At 37.1% G+C, this 20,211-nt stretch overlaps 1 protein-coding gene across 1 annotated transcript in view; it reads left to right on the forward strand.

Moving 5' to 3' along the window:
• Positions 1–213: 213 nt before the first annotated feature.
• The window catches only part of mtm1 (myotubularin 1), a 111,807-nt gene continuing 91,809 nt past the window's right edge, over positions 214–20,211 (forward strand). Inside the window, exon 1 of the mRNA XM_039766552.1 lies at positions 214–286. The gene's annotated coding sequence lies outside the window, so the exon portion shown is untranslated. The remainder of the gene's footprint in view (positions 287–20,211) is intronic.

The following is a 20,211-nucleotide window of genomic DNA, read 5'->3' on the forward strand; positions in this document are numbered from 1 at the left end:
TGTGCACATGTTAGTAATAGAAACGCAAAGATAATAAGCATGCTCTCTAAAAGTTTCCTCATAGCAGCTAATCTAACGATTTAAGGTGTAAACACTATGTGCTGTCCTGTGCCGTGTAAAGGTATGCTATCTGACTACATTTCCCAAGGTACTTCAACTTTAACTTCCGCCAAGGGAACCAATGGCCTCTACATGTCGAGAATCACATGACTTACACGAGAAGTTCTTTTCTCTAAGTCTGTGAAGCGGAATCAAGAGAGTAGCTCACAATACTGGATCAGTTTTGGTAAGAAGTGTTTAATTTAAGCGTTCGTAGTTACTTGTTGGGCTTCATCTTCCGTGCTACTGAATTTGCACCGTGGTCAAATATGGGCGTCAGTTGTCTAAGAGTAACTTACTAGAGCAAAGATGTAAGAGTCAGGCCTTCGATTTCCTGGTTAAAACGGGCAGCGTCTGGTGCCCTAATTAGGTAGTTACCGATATAGCCAATGTCTGTAAGTTAGGTAGCCACGGTAATGAGTTTACAGAGAAGACAGGATATCAAACACAGTGAGCTTTTCAACCCTGTGGCATGTTGAGGGAACACCAGCTGATGCTGCCGAGTTTGTTTGTTTGTTTTTTTTTGACGCTCAGCTACTTTGATTGTGTCTGTTTAGGCTTTGCCCGTAGAAACCTCTGCAAACAACGTGTTTCCTTAAATGCCGTGCTGCGGTTTGTGGTTACCTTATAATGTGTTTATATACAATTGTGCAAATTGCTAAATGCTGCATTTGCGAAACGTCTGTTTTAGAGTATAGACATCGCGACGTGACGTAAGTTTGAAAAATGACACCCTAACCCTGTTGAGAACTGGCTTGTCTCAGTAAAATTTCATTCATGTCAATTGTAAAAATTAGCACTCACATTGTATTTAATACTGTTCCATCATTTAGTAGAGTTAACGGATATCCGAGTAATTTTACTATTGTTGGTAATAAGAAATAATATTCAGACTGGGACCTCAGTAACCCTTAACATGATATATGGCATTTATATACACATCTACAGAGTTTTAGTGATGCGTTTTAAAGTTCAAAAGTTTATCAGGCAGCTGAGGCAGATCAGTCTTTGTGGATCCAGGAATTCTCGCTCGAATGTCTGATGGACTTGAACTGGTTTCTCAATTTACGTGGTCAGCGTGTCAGTAGTGTTAGACCACTCGGTAGGACGTAAATGCGGTGTTAGTCGGTTCCAGTAATATCCTTCATGTTACGAGTGTGCTGCACTTGCTAATACTGATAATTTAATCACAAACCTGATTCATTAGTTCGTATAGTTCATTTTGTACCTTGCATGTACTTAAGGGCTTCAAAGTCCCCTTTTCTGTTCACCTTTCATCGTGAACACATAACCATCTTTAAATGTTTGTGTCTTGCAATTCAATTACCAGCAGCTGATACAGTGTTTTTATTTAGATTTTAAATGCAAGGTGTTTTTATTTGTTTCATTTGTGCTTAGTTAGGTTTGATGAGGTGCTTTGAGCTTTGCATTGTGTTAGTGAAGTGACTTGAATTAGCAACTTTGTGATTACTGTATATAGTCCAGTATCGTTGTCATAAGACTTTGGAATCTACATCTTGCATTTCTGCCATTTTACAGGTGGAAGGTTTTAATAATAAAAAAAAAAACACGTATACTATTGCATAATTAAGTAGTTGAATGAACAGTAATATTTATGATTCTTGAGTGCAATAAATTGTAAATGAGTAGATAATGAATACTTGAAAACTTAATTACAATGCACAAGTAGGCAGGACAGTAAAGGAAGTTTTAAATTTTAATTCCTCACCTAACCGCCTCATTCAGATTAATGTGAAGTGGTCATTCTTGAATAAAGGTGTTTATATAAAGTCAACAATTCACCATGTTTAAGTAATCAAATCAAGAGTTTCATTGCAAAATGGCATTAAGCCATGGTAGACAAACTGTTGTAACCAACTGCAGTATAGAATACAATGTAAATGTTTTACACGTTTATTAACTTATATTGATGCATTCTATTTTCAAAAGTAAAACTTAATGTAAGGTAAAATATAAAGTAAATTTTAATACAGAAATGAATGCTTAAAATAAGAAGACAGGATAACCAGAAAATAAAGAGGAAAAGCAAAAATGTATTCAAAAACACAGCAAAGAATTTCTCAGTGTCACCAGGCAGTTCCTCAGTAAGATCAGGAAAAGTCTTATGAAGTGCAGTTTATGCATTAATTATTCCCAAGAGTACATACACACTGTACTGATAGACTGCACAGTACACACATATTCCTTTATTTTGCAGCTGTTTCTGAATTGCCAATACCAGTCAAATGAAACAATTTGAAGCACATTACGAGTCTTAAGTCAATTCAATAATAGTGCTCTGTTAAATGTAAGTGTATACCCAGGAGGAGACAAAAATTTTAAGTGATGAATGACTAGTGAAAAATAACCTATGACATGAAGTAGTTCTGTTGCTTAATGACGGTTAAAAATGACAATGTGCTAAAGGTATAGTGTATATGTTCCAATATACAATGTATGAGACCAAATCTCAGTACTCACTATATTTTGCTATATGTGTTTCAGTGTAAAGTATGTATGGTTAAGAAAAAGTTCTTTTTAATGGCTATTCATACATGATTAACAATAAATCACTAAAACAAATACATATAAACATAAAAAAAATAGTAAATGAAGCACTTTGTCAATGCTGCCATCAGTGAAACATCTTAATGTCTCAATTGACATTTAAAAGGAGGCACTTTCTGTTTTAGGTTGTTGGACTTGAAGATAAGTAACATTTTATTGCATTCTGAATTTGAGCAGTACATTTTAGCTTGTAAGACAATAACATGCGTCATGTTTTTTCCTAAAATGTGGCCTCCGTACCAGATCTTTCTGCAGCATGAATACCTGATATCAATTTGATTTCTGTTGCTAGAAAATTCATTGGTAGCACATGATCTTTGGTTCTGCACCATCCATGTTAACTTAGTTTTAAAATAAGAAGCTTGGGATTTATATATTTTAGCACACAAGACATAACCTTTGGCCACTTACGAAATCAACACTATGAAGTACTGCTTTTAAGTTCAGGGTTAATGAATTTTGCAGACAGAGGTCATAATTTTATCTTTTAAAAATTGGAAAACAATAGAAAATAGGCAGGTTTCCTTTTCCAAAATGTCTACCTTGTATGTGATGTAATTTTTGTTTTCAATTACATTTATTTGTATTTGAGGCAGATTTGATTGAAGGATTGGATCCGAATATATTATCCGGTCTGAATATCCTTGTGACCTGGGGTTTTAATAATGGCTATCTCTTTAGCATGTTGTAGTGATCAAAGGATTTTGGCATCTGGAAGTGCTTCCGGCCATAAACATCTTTACTTATGATTTGAAGGGAGTTCTTACTGGCCAAACTGAGTGAACCTAGAAAATGGCAATTAAAGTGAGAGTTAATGAAAGGTATTTAGGTGTCTGAAGGTCTGAAAAAACATAGTATCCAATATATTTAATATTTTATACAGTACTATTGGAACTTTGATTGCTTTTCCTATACTTAAACAATCTGTGTTTATTTTATAAATTAACTAGGGGGCTTTGGTTGCCAACCCCCCGTCCTGCGCTATGCTCCAGCCACTTCACGTCTCTGCCACTCGCGTATGTGGATTTCACTTTCACCAAACAACAAATCTTTTAACTCTCACAGATATGCTTCTTCATTGGGAAGAAACACTACTTTTCCCTGATGGCAATATGAATTGGACAATCTACAAGTCTCTGACTTAAAGTTTAAATCCAAACAATATAATCAATCTCTTTTTGCTGTTCCGTTATTTCACCAAGTAATAATTTCCATTTGTTTGCGCTATTGCGATCTTTGCTATGATTTTTTTGGAGACTTTCGAATTTTAGTACTTTCATTATCTCTGACCTGCTCTGCATTGTATTGTGCCAACATTTTTGAACGTCTTTACAATGTTCTACTTTGTCATCTACTCTTTGTCATTTATTTCTGGCCCTCGGCGTTGTTAAATCTCTTCACACAGTGTCTCGTTTCGCGGGACTTGAAAGTATGTCTCTGAAAAAAGTTACATCTCGTCCCAGGATGTTTTTACTTAATAGAGAGATTTATCCATTTTGTGATCTGCTTTAAAGCAGGAGCTCCTAGATTAAACCCCCAAGTAAAACTTGTCTTCAACATTATTGTATCCTGTTGGACATTTAGCCACCCAAGCAGTCAGTCTCTCCGTACTGAGTCTTGGGTGAGTTTGAAGTCAAAAAGAGACTTCTTATTTAATTATTTACTGATTCTCAAATGACATTCTGAACCATATTCCCTTAAACCATCTTCAGCCCTGCCTTGTCTAACCCACTGCACACATGTACCTTTTCTCTTTACTTCAATCAGACTCATGCTGTCTACATCAGAAATGTCTCTCAACTTCACTGCTGATGAGAGATTCTCCCCAGTTTCCTTTGAAAGCACTAGAGGAATCACTAGGATGGTCAACCCTTCATCTCACACTAGCTGGAAGAATTAACACTGTTAAGATGAATATTCTTCCTAAGCTCCTTTTTTTATTTCAAAACATACCAATATACATTAATAAATCGTTCTTTAAGCAATTAGATTCAACAATAACCTCATTTATTTGGAATTCTAAACATCCACGCATCAAAAGAGCGACCCTACAAAGACAAAAGGCAGAAGGTGGCATGGCTCTACCTAACTTCCAGTTTTATTACTGGGCGGCAAATATACAGTCGATAAGAACCTGGACACAAATAGAAGAACATACACAGGCATGGACCGCAATAGAAGTAAAATCCTGCAGTACTTCTTTGTATTCCTTGCTTTGTGCTCCAATAAACACACGTTATCGGCAATACACTAATAACCCAATAGTGCTCCACTCACTTAGAATCTGGAACCAATGTAGAAAGCATTTTAAGACGGAGAAGCTTCTTTCTGTGGCACCCCTGCAAAGAACCACCTCTTTCAACCTTCACAAACATATGCAGTTTTAATATCTGGAAAAATTTGGAATTAACTTGCTTAGAGATCTTTATATAGACAAGCGTCTTTGCATCCTATGAACAATTACATTCCAAATTTAACATTCCAGCTACAAATTTCTTTCACTATCTTCAAATCAGGAACTTTGTTAAACAGAACCTTCCAGATTTTCCTCATCTTGCACCCTCATCCATGCTGGAAAAATTATTGCTCAATTTCAAGGAGTTAGACTCCATCTCTACAATATATAAAATCCTTTTACAATCCCTTCCTTTCAAAGATCCAAGAGGACACTGGGAAAATGACCTCTCAATTAATATATCAGAAAAGGAGTGGAAAGTAGCAATGCAGAGAATTCACTCAAGCTCCATATCATAAAGCATACAATTATACAACTCAAAATTATATATCGAGCACATCTGTCTCGACTAAAACTCTCCAAAATGTTTCCAGGGCATGATCCAACCTGCGAACGTTGCAACCAAGCCCCAGCCTCACTAGGTCACATGTTCTGGGCCTGCTCCAAATTAACATTATTCTGGACAAAAATTTTTAATTACCTCTCAGATAGTCTTGGACTCACAATCCCTCCTAACCCATTAACAGCTGTGTTTGGGGTTCTTCCAGAGGGTCTTAAAGTGGAGAAAGACAAACAAATTGTGATTGCATTCACTACACTGTTGGCACGCAGACTTTTCTGATAAACTGGAAGAACCCAAACTCTCCTCTTTTAAGTCAGTGGGAAACTGATGTGTTATATTATTTAAAATTGGAAAAAATCAAATACTCAGTTAGAGGATCTGTGCAGACTTTTTTCAAAACATGGCAGGATCTAATCAGTAATATTTTGCAATGATTTTATAAAGCACAGAGAATTTGTTGATTTAGGTATTTTTACAAGCCTTAAATTTTACACCGTTTGGCTTGCTCTCTCTCTCTCTCAAGGGTGGGGATCGATCTGTTCTTAGCATAATTCTTTTTTTTTTTGTAAAAACTTGATTGCTATGTATTGATTGTAATAAAATTAATAAATAAAAAAGCACTAGAGGAAAAACTGCAACTTTTCTTGTTTATGATGTACAGCAGCTTCCAGTATCTGCAGTTCAGTTTTTACCTAAGCCATTGCACACTTAGTAATAGACTCTTTTGTCTCTGCTTAAGCTGAATCTTACTTCTCATTATTCTTCTCAGAATGTGGTTAGTATTTATTACAGTTAACTCATCAGTTTTTTTCCACTCCATTTTTTACATTTTTATAGCTTACATCTTATAGCCCGTATAATGTGAAGCTTATTCACTGACTATATATGTGTGTAAATGGCCATGCCGTAGTGAGAAGCAATTTTTTCTTAGCAGGTTCACACACATATATATATATATATATATATATATATATATATATATATATATATATATATATAAAAAATATATTTTTTCACATACACACAACCAAGCCAATCCCCCAACAACCTCCTAACCGAGACTACTATTACTTGACTGGAGTCCCTCATTCTTGAAAATATCATACCATTTTCTGAGCCTACTTAATTCTGAGCAGGGTGGCACGGGAGGTGGAGCCTGTCCCAGCAAGCATAGGGCGCCATCCCATTGGCAGGTGAAAACACACACTCACACATACCATGGTTAATTTAGCATCACCAATCAACCTAACCTACATGTCTTAGGGCTGTGCAAGGAAACTGAAGCACCTGCAGGAACACCTTGCAGACACGGGGAGATCATGCAGACTCCACGCAGGGAGCACTTGGGATGTGAACTCTGGTCTTAAAACTGTGAGGCAGCAGCAATAACTGCTGCACCATGGTACTGCCCAAATCTTGATCATGCTACATAAACTGCACATGATCTAAGCGTTTAAACTGCCATCACTCCTGGTTTGTATTATACGTAGGGATTGGAGTGGGCTGGAATGTTGTACAGGCAGTTCTGTGTCTCTATCATGCGAATTGGAAAGTGGTGATTGATCATGGTCTGACCTCCAAGGGGACACCTTAGTTCTGAACAATTCTGCATGCATTTTACCACTAAGCCGACCCCTCTATTCCCAAGCTGTTTGAGGTTTATATACATAAAACTCAACAATCAAATTTGCCTTGAATTTGAATGTATTTTATACTCCTGTCCAAGACATTTGGCATTCCTCTGTGTGATCAAAGCTGAAACAAAAAATGGTACACTGCATATGAATTCTCCACTTGTTACTACTTTATTACCAACAAGTATCGAAGTAAAAAAGCATGGGTTGGCTAATTTTTGTTTTCTATAATGCATTTTTAAGATTGTCGGAAGTTCAGTTTTTCTTTTGGGGGGTTGGGGGGTGGGATTACATCTAAATATTGATATATCAAATATCAAAATGTCCTTTCTTAGCAGATACCTACTGACTTAGATGCTCAGTCCTGCAAAATTTAAGATTTTTAAGTAAACTGGAACTAATGTGTATATATGTGAGATATGAGTGAGTAATATTTGCAATAATGTGCCTTATTATGAAAATAGATCCATTAGGATTGGTTCTTGACTTGCATGAGTTCACTATGAACTAGTACTAGATGTAGTTTAACAAAATAAATTGATGTGTCAGACTGTTTGCCAATAGGGAAACCACAGTGACAATGTGATTACCAAGAAATTCAAAAAGTGAAAACAATATTTATGCAGAAGTGATATTATTAGTTAGTAACCAATTTACTGAAGCTCTGTTAAATCTCTTACTTTACACTTTAAAATGAAAATTATTTAATGCCATGTAATTGTAGATCAGCTTAAAAGTAAGGATGCACTATAATTTGATGTGTCACTTAAAATTTTGTGCAAGAAATGCTGTGTTGTGATGGTGTCCATGTTTCAAATATACAATGTGTGTTTGCCAATATTTTGAGCACATCACATCTGTCAGCTCATCCAACAAGCATTGGAGGTAAACAAGTATTATTCATTTCTGCTTTATGCACAGCTTTGTGCAACTGCCTTATATTGAGAATGCTGAAAAGTTATTTTCTAACCTGTATAAACTGAGAAAATGTACAAAACGTGTTCTGTATGTCTTTGCTATGTGTGAATAAACCTAGTAAACCTGGTCTCCACTGTGTTAAGCCGGCAGACTGCAGAAGTGAGGTTAAAATTTGTTTCTAGAAATCATTTGCATGTAATTTCTTCTTGTCAGATTTGTGAATTGCAAATTGATTCTCTATATTCTAGCAGAGAGGCATATAGCAGACACCAAATATAGTTGGTAGAAAAAGTTTGAGGAACTCTTTGGGAATATTGGATTTCTGCATTAAAACAGAAGGGTATACATACTAATTCCATGAGTATTTAACAGTATGTTCAATATTGACAAAAGCAAATACAATTATTTGTGTGTTATTAATTGCTGAATGCTAAACAGACTGTGTAAAAACACATACAGGTGCCAGTCATAAAATTAGGATATCATGACAAAGTTGATTTATTTCAGTAATTCCATTCAAAAAGTGAAACTTGTATATTAGATTCATTCATTAAACACAGACAGATGTATTTCAAATGTTTATTTCTTTTAATTTTGATGATTATAACTGACAACTAATGAAAGTCCCAAATTCAGTATCTCGGAAAATTAGAGTATTGTGAAAAGGTTCAATATTGAAGACACCTGGTGCCACACTCTAATCAGCTAATTAACTCAAAACACCTGCAAAAGCATTTAAATGGTCTCTCAGTCTAGTTCTGTAGGCTACACAATCATGGGGAAGACTGCAGACTTGGCAGTTGTCCAAAAGATGACCATTGACACCTTGCACAAGGAGGGCAAGACACAAAAGGTCATTGCTAAAGAGGCTGGCTGTTCACAGACCTCTGTGTCCAAGCACATTAATAGAGAGGTGAAAGGAAGGACAAGATGTGGTAGAAAAAAATGTACAAGCAATAGGGATAACCACACCCTGGAGAGGATTGTGAAACAAAACCCATTCAAAACTGTGGGGGTGATTCACAAAGAGTGGACTGCAGCTGGAGTCAGTGCTTCAAGAACCACCACACACAGATGTATGCAAGACATGGGTTTCAGCTGTCGCACTCCTTGTGTCAAGCCACTCTTGAACAAGAGACAGTGTCAGAAGCGTCTTGCCTGGGCTAAAGACAAAACTGCTGCTGAGTGGTCCAAAGTTATGTTCTCTGATGAAAGTAAATTTTGCATTTCCTTTGGAAATCAAGGTCCCAGAGTCTGGAGGAAGAGAGGAGAGGCACAGAATCCACGTTGCTTGAGGTCCAGTGTAAAGTTTCCACAGTCAGTGATGGTTTAGGGTGCCATGTCATCTGCTGGTGTTGGTCCATTGTGTTTCCAAGGTCCAAGGTCAATGCAGCCGTCTGCCAGGAAGTTTTAGAGCACTTCATGCTTCCTGCTGCTGATGAACTTTATGGAGATGCAGATTTAATTGTCCAACAGGACCTGGCACCTGCACAAAGTGCCAAAATTACCAGCACCTGGTTTAAGGACCATGGTATCCCTGCTCTTGATTGCCCAGCAAACTCGCCTGACCTTAACCCCATAGAAAATCTATGGGGTATTGTGAAGAGGAAGATGCCATACGCCAGACCCAACAATTCAGAAGAGCTGAAGGCCACTATCAGAGCAACATGGGCTCTCATAACACCTGAGCAGTGCCACAGACTGATCGACTCCATGCCACGCTGCATTGCTGCAGTAATCCAGGCCAAAGGAGCCCCAACTAAATACTGAGTGCTGTACATGCTCATACTTTTCATGTTCATACCTTTCAGTTGGCCAACATTTCCAAAAATCCTTTTTTTGCATCGGTCTTAATTGATATTCTAATTTTCTGAGATACTGAATTTGGGACTTTCATTAGTTGTCAGTTATAATCATCAAAATTAAAAGAAATAAACATTTGAAATACATCAGTCTGTGTGTAATAAATGAATCTAATATACAAGTTTCACTTTTTGAATGGAATTACTGAAATAAATCAACTTTGTCATGATATTCTAATTTTATGACCGGCACCTGTATATTCAAGATCAAATATAAGATAATGTTAAGGTGTATGGTGTTGTCATACTAACAGAATACACTTGTTTGTTATGAATTTGTGGTCTTTAAGCTTTTAATACGTTCACACTGTAAACAGATATGATTTGTCTAAAAGGTTCCAATGACATCATTCAGAATGCTGCTGTGATCTGCTTTCTTATTGCAGCATTTGAGATGTGCACAAACACTTGTGGTTAGCAGAGCTGTCAAAGTGACAACACATTTTTGGGCAGAGCATCTACCTTTCAACATTACTTTAATATAATGGCATGGTGCTTATACATATTTTTTAACTGAGTGCCTGCTTCGTTGTACTTGAGAGTACAGTTTTAGTTTCTCCTAAAATTAGACGAGCAGCGCTGTGGCTGATGCCTGTGCAGAAGTGTTTGTTGTACCGGCAATCAAAAATACGATGTCCTGTGACTATCGGGCTGGACACAGGCAGGACCATAAGTAAAATGTGACTTCCTCCTGCAGAGATATATATATATATATATATATATATATATATATATATATATATATATATATATATATCTACACACGTGAACAAAATTGTTGGTACCCTTCAGTTAATGAAAGAAAAACTCAAAATGGTCACAGAAATAACTTTAATCTGACAAAAGTAATAATAAATAAAAATTCTATGAAATTTAACCAATGAAAGTCAGACATTGATTTTCAACCATGCTTCAACAGAATTATTTAAAAAATAAACTCATGAAACAGGCCTGGACAAAAATGATGGTACCCCTAACTTAATATTTTGTTGCACAACATTTTGAGGCAATCACACGATTCCTGTAACTGTCAATGAGACTTCTGCACTTCTCAGCAGGTATTTTGGCCCACTCCTCATGAGCAAACTGCTCCAGTTGTCTCAGGTTTGAAGGGTGCCTTTTCCAGACGGCATGTTTCAGCTCTTTCCAAAGATGCTCAATAGGATTGAGGTCAGGGCTCATAGAAGGCCACTTTAGAATAGTCCAATGTTTTCCATTCTTGGGTGTTTTTAGCTGTGTGCTTTGGGTCATTGTCCTGTTGCAAGACCCATGACCTGCGACTGAGACCAAGCTTTCTGACACTGGCCAGCACATTTCTCTCTAGAATCCCTTGATAGTCTTGAGATTTCATTGTACCCTGCACAGATTCAAGACACCCTGTGCCAGATGCAGCAAAGCAGCCCCAGAACATAAGAGCCTCCTCCATGTTTCACAGAAGGGACAGTGTTCTTTTCTTGATATGCTTCATTTTTCCGTCTGTGAACATAGAGCTGATGTGCCTTGGCAAAAAGTTCAATTTTTGTCTCATCTGTCCATAAGACATTCTCCCAGAATCTTTGTGGCTTGTCCACATGTAGTTTGGCAAATTCCAGTCTGGCTTTTTTTATGATTTGTTTTCAACAATGGTGTCCTCCTTGGTCGTCTCCCATGAAGTCCACTTTGGCTCAAACAACGACGGATGGTGCGATCTGACACTGATGTTCCTTGAGCTTGAAGTTCACCTTGGATCTCTTTAGAAGTTTTTCTGGGCTCTTTTGTTACCATTCGTATTATCCGTCTCTTTGATTTGTCATCAATTTTCCTCCTGTGGCCACGTCCAGGGAGGTTGGCTACAGTCCCATGGATCTTAAATTTCTGAATAATATGTGCATCTGTAGTCGCAGGAACATCAAGCTGCTTCGAGATGGTCTTATAGCCTTTACCTTTGACATGCGTGTCTATAATTTTCTTTCTAATCTCCTGAGACAACTCTTTCCTTCGCTTCCTCTGGTCCATGTTGAGTGTGGTACACACCATGTCACCAAACAACACAGTGACTACCTGGAGCCCTATATATAGGTCCACTGACTGATTACAAGATTGTAGACACCTGTGATGCTAATTAGTGGACACACCTTGGATTAACATGTCCCTTTGGTCACATTATTTTCAGTCTTTTCTAGGGGTACCATCATTTTTGTCCAGTTTCATGAGTTTATTTTTTTAAATAATTCTGTTGAAGCATGGTTGAAAATCAATGTCTGACTTTCATTGGTTAAATTTCATAGAATTTTTATTTATTATTACTTTTGTCAGATTAAAGTTATTTCTGTGACCATTTTGAGTTTTTCTTTCATTAACTGAAGGGTACCAACAATTTTGTCCATGTGTGTGTATATATACATACACACACCCCTAAAGGATTATTAGGAACACCTGTTCAATTTCTCATTAATGCAATTATCTAACCAACCAATCACATGGCAGTTGCTTCAATGCATTTAGGGGTGTGGTCCTGGTCAAGACAATCTCCTGAACTCCAAACTGAATGTCAGAATGGGAAAGAAAAGTGGTTTAAGCAATTTTGAGCGTGGCATGGTTGTTGGTGCCAGACGGGCTGGTCTTAGTATTTCACAATCTGCTCAGTTACTGGGATTTTCACACACAACCATTTCTAGAGTTTAAAAAGAATGGTGTGAAAGCGAAAAACATCCAGTATGCGGCAGTCCTGTGGGCAAAAATGCCTTGTTGATGCTAGAGGTCAGAGGAGAATGGGCCGACTGATTCAAGCTGATAGAAGAGCAACTTTGACTGAAATAACCACTCGTTACAACCGAGGTATGCAGCAAAGCATTTGTGAAGCCACAACATGCACAACCTTGAGGCGGATGGGCTACAATAGCAGAAGACCCCACTGGGTACCACTCATCTCCACTACAAATAGAAAAAAGAGGCTACAATTTGCACAAGCTCACCAAAATTGGACAGTTGAAGACTGGAAAAATGTTGCCTGGTCTGATGAGTCTCGATTTCTGTTGAGACATTCAAATGGTAGAGTCAGAATTTGGCGTAAACAGAATGAGAACATGGATCCATCATGCCTTGTTACCACTGTGCAGGCTGCTGGTGGTGGTGTAATGGTGTGGGGGATGTTTTCTTGGCACACTTTAGGCCCCTTAGTGCCAATTGGGCATCGTTTAAATGCCACGGGCTACCTGAGCATTGTTTCTGACCATGTCCATCCCTTCATGACCACCATGTACCCATCCTCTGATGGCTACTTCTAGCAGGATAATGCACCATGTCACAAAGCTCGAATCATTTCAAATTGGTTTCTTGAACATGACAATGAGTTCACTGTACTAAAATGGCCCCCACAGTCACCAGATCTCAACCCAATAGAGCATTTTGGGATGTGGTGGAGCGGGAGCCGTGCCCTGGATGTGCATCCCACAAATCTCCATCAACTGCAAGATGCTATCCTATCAATATGGGCCAACATTTCTAAAGAATGCTTTCAGCACCTTGTTGAATCAATACCACGTAGAATTAAGGCAGTTCTGAAGGCGAAAGGGGGTCAAACACTGTATTGGTATGGTGTTCCTAATAATCCTTTAGGTGAGTGTATATATAGATAGATAGATATCGATCTATATAGATAGATAGAGATATATATAGATAGATAGATATAGGTATATTTTTTGTGACAACTTTGGAGAGATTGTACAAATACAATAAAAAAAAAATCACTCAGAAGAGTGAGTATACAATACAATTTATTTTTTGTATAGCCCAAAATCACACAAGAAGTGCCGCAGTGGGCTTTAACAGGCCCTGCCTCTTGACAGCTCTCCAGCCTGGACTCTCTAAGAAGACAAGAAAAACCTCCCCTTGTTGGGGAAAAAATGGAAGAAACCTTGGGAAAGGCAGTTCAAAGAGAGACCCCTTTCCAGGTAGGTTGGGCGTGCAGTGGTTGTCAAAAAGAAGGGGGTCAATACAATACAGTACAATACACAGAACAGAATAAATCCTCAATATAGTATAAAAATAAAAAATTTAGAATTGTGGAGTAGAATTTAACAGTCCCCCATTTGCCTCCCCATTTGGCCATTCCACAGCTGAAATAGTGCTAATCTGATGAATGGATGTTTTGAGTTCCAAATAAATGAGGTTATTGTTGAATCTAATTGCGTAAAAAATATTTATTGATGTATATTGGAATGTTTTGAAATTAAAAAAAAAAAAGCTTAGGAAGACCATTAATTTTAACAATGTTAATTCTTCCAGCTAGAGTGAGATGAAAAGTTGACCATCTATGCAGGTCTTGCTTAATTTTTTCCATACAGACGGCGAAATTTTGTTGATAAAGAGCTTTATGTTTACTTGTGATGTTTATCCCTAGGTATTAAAACTGATCCGCGATGATAAAAGGGTAGGTGTCCAATCTAATATTGTGTGCTTGAGAATTCATCTGGAAAGAACACACTTTTATTCAAATTAATTTTGAGACCAGAGATCTTTTGAAATTCTGTGAGTGCTGTTAAGATTGCAGGCACAGAATTTTGTGGGTCTGATATACCATATCATCTGCATATAGAGAAATTTTCTGTTTCAGTCCTTCTCTGAAAATCCCCTTTATCTTATAAGAATTTCGGCAGTGAACCGCCAGTGGTTCAATGGTGATTGCAAATAGCAGTGGTGACAAGGGGCATCCTTGTCTGGTACCGGGTTCTAGTTTAAAGTAGTCTGAACAAATGTTGTTAATACAAACTAAAGCTTCTGGATTGGTATACAGTAGTTTGATCCATGCACAAATGTTCAGGCCAAACCCAAATTTCTCTAATGTAGTGAAAAGTCCATTCAATCATGTCAAATGCTTTTTCTGTATCCAATGATAATAATATTTCTGGGGTGTTTGACTTTGTTGGTGAGTATATTACATTAAATAAGCGTTTACAAATATGCCCCACAACAGGGATTATTGGTAACAGCTTCAGGATATTAACAGGTGGGATAAAGAGCCATTGATTTAAGATCACATGACTGCGGCCTGGATGGTGCTCTAATCAGTCAACCAGGCAGTTTTGCTGCCATATTTTGGGATAATACATAAGATCCCCTCCAGTTAGGATGAAGAAAATCTCTTTTGAAAAATCCAGGCCTTTCCTAAAAATCATCCCAATTGTTCACAAACGCTATACTTTTAATTGCACACCAGGTTTCTAGCCAGCAGTGAAGGGAATGCAATCTGCTATAAATCACATCCCCTCTATATAATCTTGGTAAGGGGCCAGATACAACTAAATTCCGACATTTTCTTTTAGCTTTGGTGCATAGAGAGATGATGTTCCTCTTTAATACCTCATATTGCTGTAAATAAATATCATTAGTGCCGACATGCAGCAATAAGGTAGATACTTCATCGTCAGCAACACGATCCAATGTGGCCTCTATGACAGAAATCTTGGTCCCTGCGAGGCATTTAACATTAAACCAGCAGTTAACATAGTTTGGAATTCTAACATTCCATACTTTGGAATTGCCAATTATGAGCACTTTCTTATTCTTAGTTTCCACGTGCTGGAGTGCTGAGAATCTGTTCTGTGTCTGAATTGGTGACCTGGGTACTGGGGGGACAAAATTTTGGCTTCTTAGACCCCCGTCTTACTGTTACCCACTCGCCCTGTGGCTGAATTGGTGCTGCTGACTTCGGCCATGCACTGACTACAGTGGGACCTGGAGAGACTGAAGCCGAATCAGAAGTAGCTGAATTGTCTAAACAAACCAAATTGATCAAATTTTCGGTTTACCTAATTGCTATCAGGTTCCTAACGTGGTCCTCCAATTCGCGTATTTACCTGACCAACTCTAAATTAACTAAACACTTTTGTAAGGTGAAGCTGTCTACACTGTTGGCCGGAAAACCTGAACTGTACATGCTGCAAGACACACAACATATAAACGTGCCCTCAACGGGCAGAGAGCAGATAGAACTTAGGTTTAGTGTTGATATCATCTTCTCTTTTTGTAGTAACTTCGGTGCTTGAGTGCTTTCCGCGTTCACCTGAATCACTAAGGGACCGTCGGCTTTAAGTTTCCACCACCCGCTGAGCGACTGACTTTGATTTCTCACTGCCGGTTAATTCTCATGATCAGCTGCCGGCTTTACTTCAGGTGAACTTACCTGGGTGTTTGCGAAGGACTATATGCCAATGCCCTAGAAATTGCCAAAACCGATCGCAGTAATAAATCTTGTGTTGTTATTATTTCACAGGGTGTCATGTTTTCTGACTCTTGGAGGGCCCTTTAAGATTTGTTTTGATTGGCACTAATCCACATGTATAATTCTTATACATTTGTCCTGACTTGCATCTCTTTGCTTCTACCAGTGTTTCTCAGCTTTTATGGTCCCACAGTCCAGTTTAGTTTTTTTAAATTCATTGACAGCCCACTAGCAGCAATTGTAAACTGCCCCCTTGGTGAATCTAGCATGATCAAGAGCCCCCTAGGTGAAACAAACTCACTTAGATACTAGGGAACATATAACACAGCATTGCCAATCACTTAGGCATCCAACAACAATTTGGCTTGTGACCCAGTGGTTGAGAAACTCTGGCTTAGCTGACCCACCATGACCCATTAACAAACCAATGACTACAATCTGTGTCCCACTAGTGGCACGACTCTGTGGTTAAGAAATACTGCCTTTCACAGACCCAGAAAGACTCGGAAGATGGTTTGTGCTACTCCTTACCAGCAGTTAAAGTATATGTACCAGTGACCCATACCAGACCCACAGAGCCTCTGTTTCACTGACATGTACACTTTTTGACTGACATACGGACAATTTTGATACACGGTCAAATGGAGCCATAAGTCGGTATGACTGTATTATTCCTGTCTGTATTTCTGCAGTACTGTAGTTATGATGGTCGCAGTATATAATTCAATTGATACACACTCCACTTTAGGGAAAAAGCATCACAGTTCCTTCACACTAACATTAATTTGAAGCATAGCTGTCTCTGCTATGAGTAATTTTAAGCAAACTATTTAGCATGTTAAAATTCTCTATGAATTTTAAATTCTGTACATGTATGCTGTTGATGTCAGTTCAATTTATTGTCACTGTATTTTACAGTAAAGGGAAAAGTATGCTGATACTCCTTATAACCCTGAATTTAGATTAAACTAGAAGAGGATTAAGTACATATGTATGAGAGAGCTCAGAATGTCACTATTCAAATATAATTCAAATGTATTATAAAAGCACATTATTTAAAGGCAAAGAATGACATTTGAATGTAAAAGAATATTTGTGTGCTTTACTTTGTACTAATTTTGGCATCATATTACATATTGATGCAACATTGTTGTATTTTACAGATGCTTTCCCTATTCATTTTTCATGATCAGACTTTTCCTTTTTTTAAATTATTTTCTGATATTATCATTAGTAAAAATAATATTTAAACACACCCCTTCACAATGCATTTTTAGGAGACACCTTGTTTTTACACGGGTCTGCTTTTACATCTGTAGATCAATTAAAAACAGATTTTTAAAGTACATGCAGTACTTCTTCAGCATTATAAAACTACTGTTCTGTTCCTAATTCTTTTCTGATTCACTCCTGGACCTGATGTCATCGACTTGCTGCTGCTTTATCAAAACTTTTAAGCATCTTCCTCAGAAAGCTGTTTTTCCTTGTCATTAATGATAAAGAAAAATAACTGCAGTATTTCTGACTTTTCCCTTAATTATTATAACACCATTAAAATTATGATTTTTTGAAGAGTTTTTTTTCTGTGTTCGCAATGGTCCTTTAGCTACTGCAGCAATCATAGTATAGTTTAGCCCTGTATAGTATTCTTTGACTGACTGCTCCTGCCCTTAGTAATGAACTAGCATCCTGCATGATCAAGTCTCAAGCGTGTCCAGCACAGCTTATCTCCTGCCTACAATAGGTTTTTTAGTTTAAAATTTTGCTATAGATTGTTTGTTAATGTAGCAGTTTTCTGATGAATACTTAGTATATTTTTACAGAGTTTTTCTGAGTTGCAGCAAAAAAATAGGAAATACTTAAGACTATTCTAATATAACAATAAATATATTGTTTTGCTTAATTTGTGAAATATGTATAAGCTCGTTGTGCCTCTGTTTATATAAAAGATGGACAGTGAAACTGCAGACCTCCAGGAGGAAGAAAAGAAGCATAGCTGGCAAAAACAATATTAATGGCTTTGATCAGGTACAATTCTTGCTTGGGTTTCTCATGAGTATTACAGTGTGTGCAAAGTGTCCACAGCTCCATTTTCTCTTTGATTATGTCACTTTGTGCAGAACAAGAATCTTATTGTTGTGTAGGGCTGTATTTTCATGTTTCGGACTTGTTTAAGTTTTCATGTACTTTTAAGCAACAGTGCAAATTTCATAAGCACTTTACAACCACATTTTAAGGAATAAAAATAGTAATTATAAGAAAAAACTAATTGTATCCATAATTTTTAATCTCTGATCAAATATATTTGAATCATTCCTTTTTTTAATAATGAATATTCAAACCATAATTTTTTGTCTAATTTGACAACCTTAATGTGCAGTTATTCTATGTTAATAACTTTGTGCATTTTAATCACATAAATTAATTATAATTCACCTTAATTAAAAAGAATCTTTGACTTTTACCACTACTGCTACCATATCTATCATGTGGTCTTTTTGTTGTATTTGCTGGAAATGCTTTGGACAGTTAATGTAGTGCTTAGAGGTAGGCTTCTTATGACTACCACCTATGTAGTGGATTGTTTAGTTTTTTTGAGTTATTCAAATATTACAAGCAAATTTTGATAAAAGACATTTTTGTGGAAAGTGTAGTGATTATGCTAGAGATGCCTGGCTAATTGTTGAGAAACTACAGTATGTTGTATGTCTCCTGTATTGTATGAGTGTTACTTCAACAATCAAAAACAATCAATTTTTCACCTCTTCTGTATCACTTCAAGTTTTTTTTTTCTTTTCCCAGTACAAGCAAGCACTGTTAGCAAAAGTTTAGTTTCAGACTATAAATAAAGGCAGAAGTTCAGTAGCCTAGTCTATAAAAGTGTTTTTTTTCCTTTTTTGGAGGTGTACTGAGTAAAGTGCTTATGGATTCTTGAGCATGTCTAATAATAATAAATATCTGGTAACTTGAAATGGTAGGTTTTGTATTACAGGACCCTTGTAGGTATGTTGCTCTTTGCAAATGGCAGTACATTGTTCTTTTTTTGTTTATTTTTAAGCCTAATATCTTTTACATGAACACAAGGCAGGTGTCTCCTTTCATGCAGACTGAATGTTGTGTTTCAGAAAATAACACCAAAGTATTTTCAAGAGCAGGACATTTGGGTAAAACCCTTCCTCACTCCACCATCTAATTCCATTGTGGTTTAGCTGGGATTTGGAGCCTAAACTGAAATACTTGTACTGTATAGGCTTCCAGCAATGCAGGTAATGCAGAAAGTATCACTGGATGGCTTGCCATGGCAAGGCACATCATAAGCACACCAAGAGTATTTCCAGTTTAGTCAGACATGCAGGTGCTCACTCTTGGTTTGTGGATTGGGGTGTCTGGTTGGACAGTACAAGCTTCAGAATGTGCAGACTACATGGGCACTATGGTTGGACCGACAAAAACACGTGTGCTGCAAATATTTATCGATCAGTCTAATAATAGGTATTTGCAGTTGAGCACATGGCTTTGTTTCCAGTAAATGTAAATATTTTTTACTAGTCACACTTGGAGCAAACAGTGTCTAAAAATGCTTTGCCAACAATCTGTCTTTAAAATTCCATGCCATTTTCTTTTTTTTCTTTCTTTAAAAAAGTCTTTTTTTATTATTATTATTACTTTTATAGAATATTTCACTCATCTTTGGAAAATATATTATAAAATGAGGATTTATCCAAGTACCTGCCTGGATTAAAGAGATGTGAGATGCAACCTAGTTTGTCATGCAAGTGTGAAATGGATTTAGATTTCAAGAGCTGGAAACATTTGATTCCTTTGTGCTCCTGTAGTAACTAAAGTAAATGAAATTTTCACCTATGCAATGTTTGGATTTTCTTTAATTGTAAATTCTATGGCCTTGTGTTGCATAGTATTTAAGTTGGTTTCTGAATTCTGATGAGACGTATTTTGTGACTGCTTGTATTTCACACATTTGTTGTTGGCAGTAGGGACAAGACTCCATAATCATTAAACTGATAATGGCATCTGCTTTCAATTGAAAATAAGTCAAATAGCCTGTTATATATAATGTCTTTTGAAAGATTTTGCCTTTACACTGCTTTCAAATTAGTTTGTGTCTTTTA

This window comes from Polypterus senegalus, chromosome 10 (genome assembly GCF_016835505.1).
Source record: "Polypterus senegalus isolate Bchr_013 chromosome 10, ASM1683550v1, whole genome shotgun sequence".
Classification (NCBI taxonomy): domain Eukaryota; kingdom Metazoa; phylum Chordata; class Cladistia; order Polypteriformes; family Polypteridae; genus Polypterus; species Polypterus senegalus.